The 16,390-nt window shown below is 48.1% G+C and overlaps 1 protein-coding gene and 6 non-coding genes across 7 annotated transcripts in view; 6 read left to right on the top strand and 1 right to left on the bottom strand.

Annotated features, from left to right (window-relative positions):
• The window catches only part of Dora (zinc finger SWIM domain-containing dorado), a gene marked incomplete at its 5' end in the record, with an annotated part of 96,467 nt that overhangs the window by 65,478 nt on the left and 14,599 nt on the right, over positions 1–16,390 (bottom strand). The window lies entirely within an intron of this gene.
• Positions 2,157–2,227, top strand: TRNAG-GCC (transfer RNA glycine (anticodon GCC)). The gene has a single exon. It is a non-coding gene; the product is annotated as a tRNA-Gly (tRNA).
• On the top strand, positions 2,463–2,533 carry TRNAG-GCC (transfer RNA glycine (anticodon GCC)). Its single transcript has one exon. It is a non-coding gene; the product is annotated as a tRNA-Gly (tRNA).
• Positions 6,341–6,411, top strand: TRNAG-GCC (transfer RNA glycine (anticodon GCC)). The gene has a single exon. It is a non-coding gene; the product is annotated as a tRNA-Gly (tRNA).
• Positions 6,669–6,739, top strand: TRNAG-GCC (transfer RNA glycine (anticodon GCC)). Its single transcript has one exon. It is a non-coding gene; the product is annotated as a tRNA-Gly (tRNA).
• TRNAG-GCC (transfer RNA glycine (anticodon GCC)) lies at positions 7,277–7,347 on the top strand. The gene has a single exon. It is a non-coding gene; the product is annotated as a tRNA-Gly (tRNA).
• TRNAD-GUC (transfer RNA aspartic acid (anticodon GUC)) lies at positions 8,636–8,707 on the top strand. Its single transcript has one exon. It is a non-coding gene; the product is annotated as a tRNA-Asp (tRNA).

Here is a 16,390-nt window from a genome sequence, read left to right on the forward strand (position 1 = left end):
GTTGACAGCGCGGAGCGGAGTTAATATCGGCTGGATGACGTTCCAAGATTAATACCAGCTCGCGTGTTTTCGCCTTCGAGTGGAGCGGGTTGCGCCGAAGTTCTCGAAATAACGCCGCCCGGCGAGGGGAGGCTCGCCAACTATTTCGCCCCGGTGCGTTTCTTGCGCCTCTTATTTCCCGGCGTGCACTTTTCCGCCGACTCCAGCCCCGCGCGAGCGTCATAGACGCGGATTATCGAAGATAAACGCTGACAATGCAGCGGCTGCCGCCGTTGATTCATCGCCGATCCCCGAATCGATTCAACCCTTTCGAGACGGCGCGCCGATACGCCGGCTTCCAACCGGTAAACCGACGTCGCAGCTCTTCGCGATGAAAAGGAACTTTTCCGACGAACTATCGTTCGGTGCGTCGCAAGCTTCTGAATTGGTTCGAATTCGTTCTGATCGAACTTAACTCGGTGCAACCTTCAAATTGCGCAGGCGTTCGAACTTATCGAGTTGTATCGTATATTTCGACTTTCGTTGACCTTCCAGTGGTATAAGTATGTTAGTTAATTACCGGCTCGTGGTTTCAGCGTTAAGATTCATTCAAGAACGAGGAACCACAGGCAGAAAGACGCGGCTGAACGATCGGCTACGCAACGGCGAGGAGAAAAGGATCGATCGCGATTTTTTGGGGTAGCGAAGCGAGTCCGGCGACATCCGCCGATCGGACGGGAACTTACGGAATTACAGGCGACGGACTTGACGATGGGTAATGGAACTTAATGGAGGGAAGAAAGTTTTAATGAACGACGCTGGTCGGTTTAGTCGCTTTGCTGATACGAGAGTCTCGTCTTACGGCGGATGAATATTTCATGAGTATCTTGTAAAGCCAGTTTGATGGAAAACGAAGCTCCTTACGGCGAGAAAGAGAGAGGGAGAGGGAAAAAAGAAAACGGAAGAGAAGCAGCAGACGATCTATTCTACAAATTCGATTTAAAGATCCCTCGGACCGTTGCGTCCTTGGGGCGAGCGAGCGCGCGCGGCGCGAAGTTCAGCCGGCGAGATATGCAATAAGACGAGAACGGAGTCAGCTTAATCACGTTACCGAGTGTCCCGGCGCAAAAAGAGGAAGGCCTTGTTTGGTTTATTAGGAAACAGTCTACGGCTTTCGGCGGCCATGCTCGCGCCGGCGAAAAAACAGGCCGGCCGGCAAAAACGGACGCGCAAGAAGGGCCGCGGCGGTCTCGCGTAGCCTGTTTTTAACGATCCCGCGCGATACCGCGAGGTTAACAAACTTTTCCTCCTTTATCGCGACCCACGGAGCACGCGCGTGTCAGTGCATGTGTCGGCCGGTCCTCGCGAGCAGGAACGGCGGGCGCACCGTGTTCCGCGGAAAAGAAAAATAACCCCGGCCGAACCGCCGTCCTGTAATCGTAGACGTGCGCGGAAGAGGGAAATAATGCGACGCCGTGGACGCCGGTCGGGCTGAAAAGGGTGAACTGGAGCGTGGCGGGCTTTATCCCGATGGTTTTCAAAGAATTTTCTTTTACCGGGCTTTTTTGTAGCCATCGGCGGCCATTCGCGAGCGAGACAATCGTGTCCAGGCTGCAAACAATGCGAATTCTGCGGAACTTGCGACGGGGATGTAGATTTACCTGGAAAATCCGCTCTAAGGCGCTGCGGGTTGAAGTTTCAGCTTGATGCGGATAGAAACGGAGTACCTCTACGTTCAGTTTACCCGTCAGTTTGACGGACATTGAGTTTCTCGAGCATTATTCGGCGACGATTTATGTCCACTTTGATTGCGATCGTAGGAATCATTGTCATTAGAGAATACTTCTTCCTGAACAATTCCTCTGATTTCTTCTAGGAGCGGAATGAAGTGTAGAACGTCCGTGAATCTAGCGTTAACGCTACTGCAGTTTTTGAATTGTTAGGAATATAATAAATGATCTTCTAAAGAGTTACCAAAGGAATGGATTCGGTAACGCGAAAAGTTAAAGTATAAATGAATCGAAATCCCAATAGACGCGCTTTTGGAGTTCCTACGGGAAACTGAACAAAGTCGATTCGACTGTTCGACAAATTTAACATTGATACGCTATTCAAATGGAGCACGAGAAAGTTGAACGTGTCCGCTTGTGCTTTCACTGGAAACGTCAAGGATATAAGCATCGGTGGTTCAGTGGTAGAATGCTCGCCTGCCACGCGGGCGGCCCGGGTTCGATTCCCGGCCGATGCAATTTCTTTTTTGTTTTTTCTTGAAATTTTCGGATATTGTGAATAACTTACTCTTTTGTTCTCTGCTCTGGTACCTTTGTATCTTTTATTCGCCGCTATGTACAACCGGGAAAAGAGGGACAGAGTAGTACTGGATAGTACAGTTGTACTCCAACCTGTGTATACTCCTGGGTTCTATGTTATGTAACGACTGCAGCAATCCTCCTGTCTTTCCTTGGAAAGCGAAGTGAATGTGAGCATCGGTGGTTCAGTGGTAGAATGCTCGCCTGCCACGCGGGCGGCCCGGGTTCGATTCCCGGCCGATGCAATTCTTTTAATTTTTTCTTTTTATACTAAAATACATCATCGTTTTAACTCTTTATGATTTCCAGTTCTATCGCTTCTATTTATTTTTCACTCGATTCGAGTTGCTTTCTGCTTATTGTTTATCATTTAGGCATTGTTCCGTTTGAATAACTGACAGGACGTGTGTCTAATAGTATTTCTTTCATAATTTTTCTTTTTATAGTATAATACAACATCGTCCTAACTGTTAATGATTTCCAGTTCAATCGCTTCTATTTATTTTTCATTCCAATCGAGTTGCTTTCTGCTTATCGTTTGTCATTTAGGTATTGTTCCGTTGGAATAACTGTTCGACAGGACGTGTGTCTGCCGGAATCTTCCACCGCAGTGATCAATGGACTCATTCCTTAATTAAATTCCATGAACCATTGTTCTCGGCCTTTTGCATTTCGCGAAAGGTTGCACGGGCTCGATCCCTCCCACCCGCTGATCTTGTTGCAGCATCGATCCAATGGTCCCTGAAAGAAGACGGCCGTGAACTCCGTAAAGAGACACGGACCACCTTCGTAGCTTCTTAGGGTCAGCTGAACTAAAACCTGGCTCCCCGATCCTTTCAACGGGCTTTTTTCACGGCCGCCACCCTTCTTTTCATTAGCGGTCCTTCTCTGCGAATAGTTTGACCTCCGCTGACAAATAATCCCCTAAATATACCAACGGTCACATCCTGCTCCAGATACGCATAGAAATACTAGAATGGAAATAACCGAATTAACCCTTTGAGGACGAGTGTCCTCGTCTCGGAGACGTCAAGCTTTCGTGTTCGGAATATATTTCAATCGAGGGATTCGATTATTCGAACGACCGGCACGCGGTTTCCTCTGTTTCTAGAACGTAAAAGTTCGATGGGCGATTCGGCTTCCTCCGAATAAGGTTCCGGACGACGTCGTTCGAACGGCGAGATTACAGTCGATCGGATCTAATCTCGATGAACCGTTGCCGGCCGACACGCGGGAGAGCCTACGCTCGCTACGATGTAACAGTCGAGCAAGACGCGCCGCGGCCATAGTGAAATTGAGTATCGTGATAACCTCGACACAGAGCGAGTCGAAAGAAACGCGATGCCAAGGCCGCGTCCACGCGGAGAACCAGTAAATGTCAGTTTAACCGGTTGAAGTACCTTTCCCTGTTCGAACCGTTCGCGCCATCGCGTCGGGAGATGCGTGCGTTGCGCGCGTGCGAACGCACGTTTTCACGTGACAGTGTATTGTCATGTTCACCAGATGCCATGACTTTTGACGCTGTAGAAATTCGACAATCCGTCGCCGTAACGTTACTGTCAAAGAATCGAACAGAGGCTTCAGAAGAAAGTCTCGAAGCGATTTTTCGAAGTTCGATTCTACTCCGAAGCGCAGTTTAAACTCACGTTAAAAATACGAGAGAATATCGCGCAGAATTGTCACGCTACACGGTGTTAACGCAACGAGAACCGTGACTTCCGCGGTTACGTGAAAACGTTGCCTCGAGCAGGCGGAACATTTTCCAGCCGGGTTATGGCCGCCGACAAAATGGCGGGGGGCCGTTACGGCCGGCCGCTACGTTCCGACGAAAACCAATTCTTTTTCTTCCCTCTGGCCTTCGCTCCGCAAGCTCAGGTAGAAAGAAAAAGACGAGAGCGGGGCAGGGGAGGGGGAGAAGAAAAGGAAGAGGACCGCGAGTGAAACGGCCGAGGCGTTTCTCTTGCGTAAGAGGGAGACGCGGTTTAAGGATCGGCCCGACGAGCCGAGTTGGGTCGGTTCGGTCCGTGCAGGGCCTGGCCAGGTGCATTGACTTCGATCCTCGACAAACCAGATATCGCTGTCGAATACCTGTCCTATCGCGGAGCTTTTCTTCGGATTCGACACCCGGTAGCCATTGTACGCCGACCGAGAGACGTCGGATGCAAAGGTGCATTCGGTGCGCTGGGAATCGCGGTTGACAATGGGCCTCGAGTAATTTCTCGCGTGAGACGCGGATAATGTTTATTAAGAATTGCACTTAACACTGGAACTACCGGCATTTAATACGATTAATAGGTAATCTCTATCAAAATTGTAATAATCGATTATTATCGATTTCTTTGGACATTCGTTATAGTATTCGAGTGAAACTATTTACTTTGAAGATCGTTTCGAATGTTCAATGCTTTCAAGATATCAATAATTGCGAAATAAACAGATCAAAACCAGTCATTTTGACTGGCACGGTAGTTCTAGTGTTAAGAGACATTATCGCTGTTTCATTTGATATAGCGAAACTGTGGAACGAGTTTCAATATAACTTCATTTAATGTAACGTGAAGATTCGAATAGAATAGTTCTGCTACTTTATTCGTGTATTATCTATATCCATGTTAGATCTCGGAGATATTATTCATAGGACATTATAAAATAACGAAGGAAACTTTCTCTAGCGGAACTGCCGATGCACCGTTATTACACGCATAATCTCGCCCTAAAAAGCCTAATGATTTCCTTTGAACAGTTCTCAAATAATAAAATTATGTTACTCAAGAGGATTTAATGATTCAAGATTGTAGTAGCCATTGCTACTGACAGATTGAGAAATCTTCGGAAATTAATGATTAGTCTTCGAATCAACAGAATAGACGACTGAAAACGATGATTCTGTTAGCTCATAGGTATATGAGGGACGATGATCAATGCTTTAGTAATGCCGGCGTGGTGCAAGATGGTTGTTTACAGATGTTTCCACATTTTTCCGTTTTTCTCGGAGTTATGGCTGCGGGATTGCAGCGAGAGTCACGTGCAGCGGTCGCCGCGCGAACGGGAAGAGCGCTTAACGTTAAATCGCGGGGCTAATACACGAGTACAGAGACGCTTCCCCGGCTCGTTTTCTTTGTTATGCTCGGGCCACGAAAGTGCAACGGCCGACCCTGAACCAAAGTCATCGGCGAAACTGACGAGGGATTCGTTATTGTCTCGATCTATCCTCGACCTCTGGCAACGCTCATCTGAGACACTGCGAGCGATTAGCGCGACAACGAACAAGAATTCGCCTCGGGCGTCCGCGACATTTTCGAGTACAGTGCAGTGGCCCTTGACCTTTTCTTGCTCGCGAAGAAATAAAGATAAACAATTAGCTTTCGCGACCCAGGGAAAATTTCATGGGACAAATGTAATTTTTGTAGTCTATATTCTTAAACCTCGTTGACACTGGACCTACCAAGAGAGTCAAAGTGACGCATTCTTTGTTCCTTTTGAGACATCTCTTTGAGACATTACTAGAGAAGCTAATTAACCCCTTGCACTGGGGAGGTGACTCAGTCACCACTTGATTTAACGCAGTAAAACTATAAAATACGTGAAATATTGGAATGAAACAGCTTTGTTCCTTAATATACTTGTGTTTTCCCTTCGAGTTAATTTTAGAGAATATCGTCTACGCCTCGTCAAAAAATGTTAAATATTTCTAGTGAGAAATTTCCGAGTGCAAAGGGTTAAGTAATGCCTAAGCTGAAACTTAAACCAATTCAAATCTTAATAAATCCACGTTTGTAGTCTTTATAACGAAATTTTCAAAAGTCAGTTTAAGTACAGTTGCCTTATTATTCGAGATCCATTAAAGACAACAACTTTCGTGACATATAGGTCAAGGGCCACTACTTTGATGCACAAAATTGTCACTAGAATCAAATGCTTCCCCTAAACTATATCAGCAGTATCTTTATCTGTAAATCAGTATTTATTCCCAGCTTTGGAATGGATGAATGAGGGCAACCAGTGAATCTCCACTGCCTGCAAGAGCCAATGTGGGGAATCACTAACCAACAGCATCGGTGGTTCAGTGGTAGAATGCTCGCCTGCCACGCGGGCGGCCCGGGTTCGATTCCCGGCCGATGCAATCTTTTTATTTTCTTCCAATAAAAATCATTGCAAACATTCTAAGTACTCTTTTTTGCATCGATGATTGTATACTCTTTTTTTGTATTCTATGTGGTTGTTTCCGAAGAGGAATATAAATAAGTAATAAATAAAGTATCTTAGGAGGGTGCACTTGCACCTACGTCTAACATACTTCGAAAGGAGTAATGATAAGAGACGTTACGCAATGATAAGATGCTTCCATCTGTTGTCCTTCGAGATTCGAAGCACATGTGAGCATCGGTGGTTCAGTGGTAGAATGCTCGCCTGCCACGCGGGCGGCCCGGGTTCGATTCCCGGCCGATGCAATTCTTTTGCCAAATTCTTATTTATTATAAAAATATTCTAATCGATCTACCACCTATTTTCCCTTCTATTTTGTTTAGACATTTATTTTCATTCTATTCTTGTATTCAATAGTTTCAATAATTTTATTGAAACGAATATATTTTGTAAGTTACACTGACACTGAACGTAAACACCTGCGTGCACAAAAGTTTAAGTTGATTAATTATTTAATGTCGTTCGTCGTATTGCAATGAAAAATTAAATAAGTCAATGTCACCCGGTATGTTGATGTGACTTCAAAGTCACACGAGACTATAGAGGGTTAATTTATAGAAAATAATCAATTGTGTTGTATAAAAATATCGTTAATATTTAGTCAGAAAGTAATGAATATTTTTAATGAAAAATATTGTCGAGTGCAAAGGGTTAATAAAGATATTGTACCTCTCCGATGGTACTATAGCTTCACTCCCATCTGCAGTACACTCGAGAAAGTAGGTTGCGGACTGTGATAGGAGACTCCTCTTGCTTTCTCTCGAGGTTCGAGTAGCACAAGAGCATCGGTGGTTCAGTGGTAGAATGCTCGCCTGCCACGCGGGCGGCCCGGGTTCGATTCCCGGCCGATGCAACGGTTATTTTTTTTGCATTTCGACCGATACAATAATTCATAATAATCTACGCGCATTATCTCATCGAGGCTATCGACATTATGATCAAAAACGGACCTGCTTAATTATATTCCGATCGGTTAAAGGGGAGCGAATTGCTCGGTTCCGACAGATGTTCACGATCGTTCACGTTCATCAACCCTTTGCGGACGAAGGTTCTTAGAAATGTACAAAACCTTCAAACAACTAAATGATCTATCAATCGCTTAATCAATGGAAAAAGGAAAATGTGCAGATCTCTAGATGTTCGAGTAATTAACCCTTTGCCCTCGGGAGGTGACCAGTCACCACTTGATTTCCTACAGTGAAGCTATAAAGTTTGATATTTAATATACTTCATACAATGCATCAATCTAAGAAATATTGACGTACAATAGCTTTGTCTATCAATTCACGTGAATTTCTCGTCGAGTTGGTTTTACAAAAATCGTCTTCATCTCATCAGAAAATGTTAAAATATTTCTAGTGAAGAACTTCGGGGTGCAAAGTGCAAACTCACTCGTTTGCTTGGTCTTCCAAATATGAACATTTCATCTCGCCGAAATGTCGACAGTCGTCCGCAAAGAGTTAATACGAAGATAAATAGATGGAGGATATTCATCGCTAAAAGATATTCCGCTCGCGGAACACACACCAGTGTCGCTAAATTCGAATCACATTTCGCTTTTCCGTCTACAATCTACAATGTCTCGCGTTATTGAGTTTATATTGCAAACGGCACGGACGGAGCTCAGTCGTACAGAGGTTTGTTTGCGAAGCTCAAAGGAATAACGAGAAGGAGCTCGAGTAAACTGTTAATTAGTTAATGTCAGCCGACAGAGAAGTGGGAACGCGGTATCGTGTCACCAGTTAAGCAGAAAAAGAAATGCTCGAGAGGAAAAGTGGGCGAGTTCTCAAGCTGCACGGCCAGATGTGCACCGCCCCGCCACAGGACCACTCGAGGTCCTTAAGGAGGCTCGTTTCTAAATGGCACCACGTGTCGAAACGAAGTGTCGACCGTGCTTTCCACCGAACAGACGCGTGAACGGCCTCCGGAAAATCGTGTGCACTGCTTTCCATCTGTTTCCACGTGCCACTTCGTTCGACAATTCGTTTCCACGTAGTTCCCGTGATACCGAATTGGAGCAGACTGATCAAATAAAGCGTTTCGTGTGGATAAAATGAATTTTGCGGTGGAAATATGGTGGATCGTTGCGTAAGTTAGACTTGATTCGCCGGCCCGATAGATAAGAATGTTATGCCATAAGATCCTCGATAGTATAGCGGTTAGTATCCCCGCCTGTCACGCGGGAGACCGGGGTTCGACTCCCCGTCGGGGAGATTCTGCAGTTTTTTGAACAATTTTTTGGTAAAGATACCAACACATCCTCCTTCTTCTAAGTAAACACACTAATCAAGAGAAAACTAACGTGGCTATATTCATTTTCTCGACGATACCAATCATTTTCGCATCTACCAGCTTCTTCTAGTGAAAACTGAAGCGGCACTTTGACTTAAAGAATTGTTAAGTGTCACGATTGTTCCGCGATAGAAGAGATAATTAAGATTCCTTGATCTAAAATAATCAAGCACCAAACGCCCGAAGAGCCAAGCAAGATAATTTAAGATAATTTCACCGATTATCGAATCGATTGTCGCCGCGCCTTCGGTCGGAGCAGAACAGGTTGGCGCCGCCGGTATCAATTACTCCGCCGGCGTTTTATTAATTCCCGATCGGCAGAAGTTCGCGGTATTAAACGGTCGCTCGGGAAAATGGAAAACCGCGATCGCTGGACGCGCTTACGTCACGTGGCTCCCCCAGCGCGCAAGGACAAGGGAGGCGAAGGAGGACGTGGGACGGAGCTGGATCTCGATGGAGAGTTATTATCCGATTGTTGCAACCGGTAAGACAAGACGCTGCTAAGGACGGCGAGACGACGCTCGCGCGCGAAACGACGTCGCCTTAAATTACGACACACCGGCCAGGAAAGCGATCATTATCCACGGTCCCGTGAAGCACTTCGCCGCTGGTCTAAAATGTGTCGCGCGTTGGGGAACCCCGGGAAATTTAACGGTAGACGATAGTTTCAGAGCAAATCCTTGCAGCCCGTAAATAACGCGGTTTTCGTGCGCTGCGCGTACTCGGAGACCGACTGCCGCACCAATGGCGACTCGCAGCTTCGATGTTTTACACTGAAACCACCGAGCAAGAGTGACTTATTTCTAAGTTCTCACAAAAATTAGAATATATTCCTCGACATTTGATAGGTCCCTTATTGTACCTGTACAAATTGATTTTACAATTTTCAGCAAAAGCCTTGTCACTTTAACACTGGAACTACCGTACCAGTCGAAACGACTGGTTTCGAATTTTTCGTTTAGCAATTACTAATATCTTCGAAGCATTGAATATTCGAAATGATTCTGAAAACAGATAGTTTTACTAGAGTACTATAATGAATGTCTGAAGAAACTGACAATAATCTATTGTTAGTTTTGAACATCCCCATTTTCAAAGGGTGAAACTCGAAAGTTCGCTGGACGAGACGCGCGTAACACACCTTCGAAAATCGGTCCCTTTATCAGACTCGACGGAATATTCTCGAAGCTGCACAGCACGAGAGCTACACAGCAGAAGGGTTAAATGGTCGCGCGTAACCTAAATAACGGGAAGGAAGGGGGTGTAAAAGATGGCGCCACCGCTCGACGCCAGTCCGCGACGGGTTTTGGGGCGGATATTTGGCCTGGTAATTAAACCGAGAGCAGGAATCGCGCCCTACGAGCGTCGCGTGTCGTTGTTCCCTTTCATGGGAAGGCACGGTTGCCACCCCCGTTGCGCAAACTGTATCGCGTTTCCGCCGTGTCAAGGTAGAACTCGCGCGAAAGTGAAAATCGAACCGCTGCGAGATTGTATTGATCCCGCGACGTCCCCCCTCGCCCGTCCCCCGCGCGGGACAACTTTATCCCGTGGGTTAGCCTTTTTCCCACCCCTTTAACACCAGATTCACGGACGTTTATTTTACACTTTATTCCATTGTTCCCGGAAATCTACGTGTTCGCCCATAGAATCGCGTAAATGGCTTCGAAACAGAAGCGTTGCAACGCGTATTCGCGTGCTTGCGAATCGTGAACGACTTAGACTGTTAGTAAATAATGGAAACATTCGACGTCCGTCGGGTTCCGTGAATCTAGTGTTAACCCTTTGCACTCGAGAGGTGACTCTCAGTCACCACTTGATTTGATTTGCAAAATTATAAAGTCTTATGTATAATATTAAGCTTTGTATGATGCATCAATATATGAAATATATATAAATTAAGAAGGAAAGTTATGTTATTCCAATATTTTCAAAATGCAATTTTTAAAATTCTATAGAAACTTCAGGAACGCATGTATTGAGGCTTGAATCTACCGAGTTTGCGTATTGCTAAATAAAGTTAATAGTTTCTCAGAGAAACGTCTGTCGCCTTTCTAATCATTTCGAAAAGGAGAAATCAACGTCGATTTCTTCTAGCAACGAAAGGCAGTTGCATTATCTTCATTTTCCAATGTTTGAGAGTCTGCTACGTAATTCAGTTTCGCGTGCAGGAGGATTCGAGTAATTTGAATGGTCCTCGTCCACGAGGGGTTAACAACAAAGTAAAACAGCAGAATCGCGAGGAGAATTGTACGGCGAAGGGGTTAAGCGTTCGATTTATTCGCCGGGTAATCGAGTCGTTCCGGTCTGGGCTCCGGTTGCTCGTTACTTCGTTTTCACGGTTAAATCGCTCGGGCAGGATTTACGCGGGTGGAGGAGCCTTGACACGGATCGGCCGTCCTTGCGGATCGAGCGCCGTTGAAATTTCATTTGGCGCGAATAGACGACGGTTCGTCACGGAAATTCAGCGTTACCTGTTCCGCCGGATAACCGTTCGACGCTCGGGACAACCGATACACGTTGCTGAAAGGCTGATAACGCTTACCTGGAACAGAAAGAAAGTTGCCTCGTTAGTTAATTGCCGGATAGTCGATCGCCGGTGATCGTTAATCATAGGATTTCCCGCTCGAGCAGCCAGCGCCGATCGATTCCCCGCATATTTCCGAGGTTCTCGAATATCCGGCGATAAACCATTCGAAACTCAGCCGGCCCGAATGAACGGAATTATCCGCGGAGCCCCGTCAAGCACGTAAGGCGCACCGGCTTTAATTAAAGGCTGGAAAACACGCGCAGCCCCGGACATTTCGAAAAATCCCGCCGCGCGGCACGTAGGGCGATCCGGCTTTAATTAAGAGCGCGGAAAAAGTAGGGGGATATTTCGAGAAATCTTGAGAGATGAAAAATTTATTGGGATAGAACGTTTTAATTAAGGGAGGACGGGACTGTCCGCCGCGCGAAGGGACGCGCGTGTATCGGAAAAACCGAGGACTGAATTAGTTAACCCGGCGTGGGCGGCGATCGATAATCGATATTTAAAAAGAGACCCGCGTCCGTCGCGCCGGAACACGCAGCGGACCGAACTGTGCGTGCCGCCGCCGCCCAATCCCGAACTCGCCGAACTATTCACGCGGCTCAAACAATTATGTTAGTTATACTAACTATAAATCACTTTCCACCGCGAAATTCACTTTGCGGCTCGCTCGCTCGCTCGCTTGTCGTTCCCCTCGCGTCTTCCCCAACTTCCTGAATCGAACATTTGATTAAAGCGCTGTCGGCTGAATTTCTCTTTCCTCCGGCGAAACTTCAATCCGGACCCGAACTTCGAGCTTAAGTTCGGCTCGGGGAGAACGAGTCGCGTCCCGGCGACACGAGCGGAACGGCGACCGGTTGTTTACCGGTATCTGCACGGTTTCCTGCGGAACAAGGATGTTCCTTGTCCAATTAACCCTCTGCACTTCTGACTGGCTCGTGTGTACGTAACATTAAGCTTCGTGGACGAGTCGCTCGGAAGTTATCGCGGTTAAGTCGATTTTTGGACGTTTTAAAAGAGTTATCGAATCTCCTAGCACTCGGAGGAATTCTGTTCCCCAGAATAGAAAGAACATAATGAAACGGGAGGATCCTAACTACTTTCCTCTAGACGCAAGCGATTCCCCAGGAAAATTCACTAGATCGAGACCAGACGCAATTCAAAACAACATTCCCAGCGCGTCGATCGCGGAAGAGCGAAACCGGCAGACCTTCGCCTATTTCTCACTGTCGATTTCTCCGGGACGAACCGCCGCGCGACTGCTTCCAGCCATCCGTTTCCTCCGGTCCCCGCCTCTCATCAGGTTACCCAGCAGGGATCCATAAGGATACAACTGGAAAAATCAAGCCACGATTCCTCGCGACCCCCGCCGCCCCCGCTTTTTATCGTTTCATGCCCGTCACGTTTCCGACCGTTCCGCTATCCGCCGCGTCCCTCCGGCCCCTTCCCTCTCGTTCCTTCTCTTTCCCTCCGCCCGGTCCTCCATTCTAGCCAGACAGCAGGGGACAAAGAGCTCGAAAGTTCTGCCCGGCGAGCGATTTGTCATTCGGTCGCGTGTGTCTCTGCCGTTTTACATCCCCCTGTCTCGCTTCGGCCAGCCTTTCTTTGCGTCCCGGCCCTCCATTTTGCTCTGTTTCTTCTAATAGCCCGTCGTTCCTCCGCTCCGTGCCGCTTCGATCCGTCTCGCTTTCGCTCGGACCGCTCGAACGCCTGGCAACCACGTCCCTTCGCGCGCCCGCTTCGTTTTCCGTCGAGAGAAACGCGTGGAATCGCGCTGCGACGATCCCGATGCTTTCGATGCACCCTCTGCGGAATCGTCGGTTTCCCGGTTCGGTTACCGGAGGCGGTGACGGACCCGCAGGTCAACGGCGATCGTCGTTACCTGCGAAGCTGGTTCCGTAGCTTTCGAACGAACGTTTCGACGGAACGATTATTGCCGCAGTAAAGGGAGAACGCTGTAACGAATTTTCTCGCGTTCGCCTTTTCCGGGGGTGACACTCTCGTAACAGTGTACACCCTTTGTCCGGCAATCTTGTTTTGTTTGCCGGCATTCGTGTGCTCGGATCGGTCTCTCCGTCGGCCTTATTGACCATCCGGCGCGACGAACCTCGTTCCTTCGAGAATTCGCTGTTCGTTCCTCCTTCCGTTGTAATTTGCCAGCCCAGTTCTAATTCACGATCACAATCCACCCTCCTAGTCTACACTGTCTTACTGTGTCCTCGTTTCCCTCCGTCCTCCTTGCAACGTTATAATCGATTTACCCTTCCCGAATTCCCTCACACTTTGCTTCGCTTTTCCTTAACAATTTACCCTCCACGGCCCCCTCTCCCCCGTCTACCGTAATAATCTACCTAATCCGCCCCTTCTTAATCTCCTCGCGCTTCCACTCGCCTCCGCGTCGGCCGCGAAAGTAATTTGTTCCGGCCACCCCTTTCGTTCGCCGTTTCCTTCTTCTGCAGTTTGTTCTACAGTTTGCTACATCCCTCGAAATTAATCTACCCTGTGTAGCTTACCCCCTCTCCTTACCACTGTCTACCTAGCCCAACGGCGAGGATACTCGTGCTCGGAGCGTTTGGATCGCCAGCGCATCTTGTTCGAGACGTACCTCGATCCGACGACTGCGTCGAAGTACGATTCGTTAGTGTTATGAAATAACAAGTAACATAGGACTTGCGAGTTCCGCTGCGGAATGATCGAGATCACCGGTGTTCGCAGCTGAGTGACCAGGAACGGTCACCAACCATGCAGGTGCACCTCGTGACTAGGGGTCTATCTTGGAACAAGTGTCGGCTAGAGCAATTAAACGATACGAGAAGAGGAGAAAAGAAAGAGGCGCTAATGAGTTCTTAAAAGGTGGTCGAAGACAGCGGTGCGTAACAGCATCGTTCCCCCGTCCCGCCCCGCAACCCCATTCAATCATCGCCGCCCATTGTCCGGCGTTTCTTTCAGCGCAGGCCGGCTCGCCCCAGTTTTTCCGAAGGAATCCGCCACCGACTCGTACGTATCTCGCGTTCCTTCCCTCCCCGAGCCTCGGTCTGAATAAACAGGGGCAGAAACGCGTGGCGCACGCCCAGCGGCCGCTTTCATATCGCCCGTTCCCCTGCATAATGCATCGCGCGCCGGCATTGTGCATACGTACTTAGGGCGCAACCGGGTTCACGTAATATTCCAATTTACCGTACGCCGCGGCGCGCTATCAGCCGATTCCAGGCTACGGTTTCGACCGGAATATCCCGTAAATTACGGGACAAAGGCGGCGTCTAGCTCCCGGCAATATGGAAATCGTTGGACCGATAAAAAAACCCGACCTGTTTCCCGTGCGTACTGCACGGCCGCATTATCGCCGATCCATCGGGAGCGTGCTCCGGCCGCATTAAAGCGTGTTCGGGCCTCGCGCCCGACAAGATGGCGGGCGCCGCCGTCCGCGGGCATCGGCTGTCGATCCGTCCGCGGTCGGATCGCGCGGGGAAACGGACTCGCTGCGTACGACGACGAATAAACTATTTCTATGGTTTCTGTACCGTATCCTGGAGCAATAAGGTTCCTGCGAATCGAAGTGGCTTGGGTTTTGGAATCTGGGAACGGAACTGAGTTGAATTGTAGACGTTACCCTTTGACTAATGGTCCTTGATGTCAACAGATCACCGAAACCACATTTTTCAAGCGCCTTTAAGCGCCAACAGTAGCCAGGTAGTGAAGTTTATATGCCTGATAATTGATTGTAAGAGGATTGAATGGACAGATGGATGGGTTGAGATGTTAATTATATAAAATGAGACCTAGCCGCTGACGGAGTTCTTTCTGCGATCAGTCCCGGTACTTTCTAGAGAAAGCAGGGACGCCATTAGAAGCTTCGCGGCAGTGATTATTATACAGTTAGAGAGTTCACGGAATTATAGAATTGGACGATGGGCAAAGAACACCGTGGCCAGAACGGTAATGAAGACCGATGGCGTTCATTACGGCGGGCCGGCGATTCCCAGCGACACAGCGACACGCAATAATTCATTTCAATTTCCCGGGCTGTCGATAGATCGATGCACGCGGCCGCCGAATGCATCAATGACGCGCGCAATTACTGACCTAGGGACAGCGGCGAATAATCGATACACACGGGTGAAACGCGCGCGCGGCTTACCACGCCGGGCGCAAGCAAAAACATCATTTACGGGGAATTGAACTTAAAATAGCCGCGTGCCCCGTTAACGTTGATTAATTCGCTGCGGCCGGGGACCCCGGTTTATTACACTTTTTACGTTATAAATTCATGGTTTAACCGTTGCTCGCCGAGCGAATGGCTTCTGATGTCGCTGGGAAAATCGAGGACGTCGTGATTGTGCGAACCGATGCGATTTCCGAGGAAGAAGATCCTCCCGTTAACCGTGTTTACCTCGAAAAATCTCTAATACGATACGCGATAAAACCAATTAACGGAGAACATCCGCTTTCAACGCAGGACAAACACACCTGGTATTTACCATAATAAGAACCTGCAGCGAAACGAGAAGTAACTGCACGTTTATTTGCAGAAATAAGCAATTAATCGCGGAGGAAATCACTATTATTTGGGTTTAACGCTCGCGAATGGCAACACTCCACGGAATTGACCGGATTGACTCGTTCGCCGGGAACCAAAAGGAACGGGAAGCCTTTATTTCAATTACGACCCAATTCGATGGCAATCGACGGCGAGAGTTTATCGGGACTCCAGTCGCTCCGGAATCTCCTTTTACATTCTCGTGCTGTCCTCGTATCGCTCTGTCCACGCTGCAACTGGCGAACAGTTGCACAAACTGCATCGCCCGTCGACGAAAACTATGACGACGCGCTTATCAATAATTCCATTGGCCCACAGCTCGGTTCTCGTATACCCGATCTTCCTCGATAGTTTCTCGGAGATCCGGTAAATCTATCGTTCAGCTGTTCGTTCGCGAGGGTAATAAAATCGCTTCGTTAAAGTGCATCCGGGAACTAACGGAAGCCACGGAGAACCGCGATACGCGCGGTGAAATTGCCCCCGAAACGAATGAAACGCGAACCGCGCTCGACGAGGAGCATTCGTCATCGTCGAAACGCG

Source organism: Nomia melanderi, chromosome 9 (assembly GCF_051020985.1).
Source record: "Nomia melanderi isolate GNS246 chromosome 9, iyNomMela1, whole genome shotgun sequence".
Lineage (NCBI taxonomy): Eukaryota > Metazoa > Arthropoda > Insecta > Hymenoptera > Halictidae > Nomia > Nomia melanderi.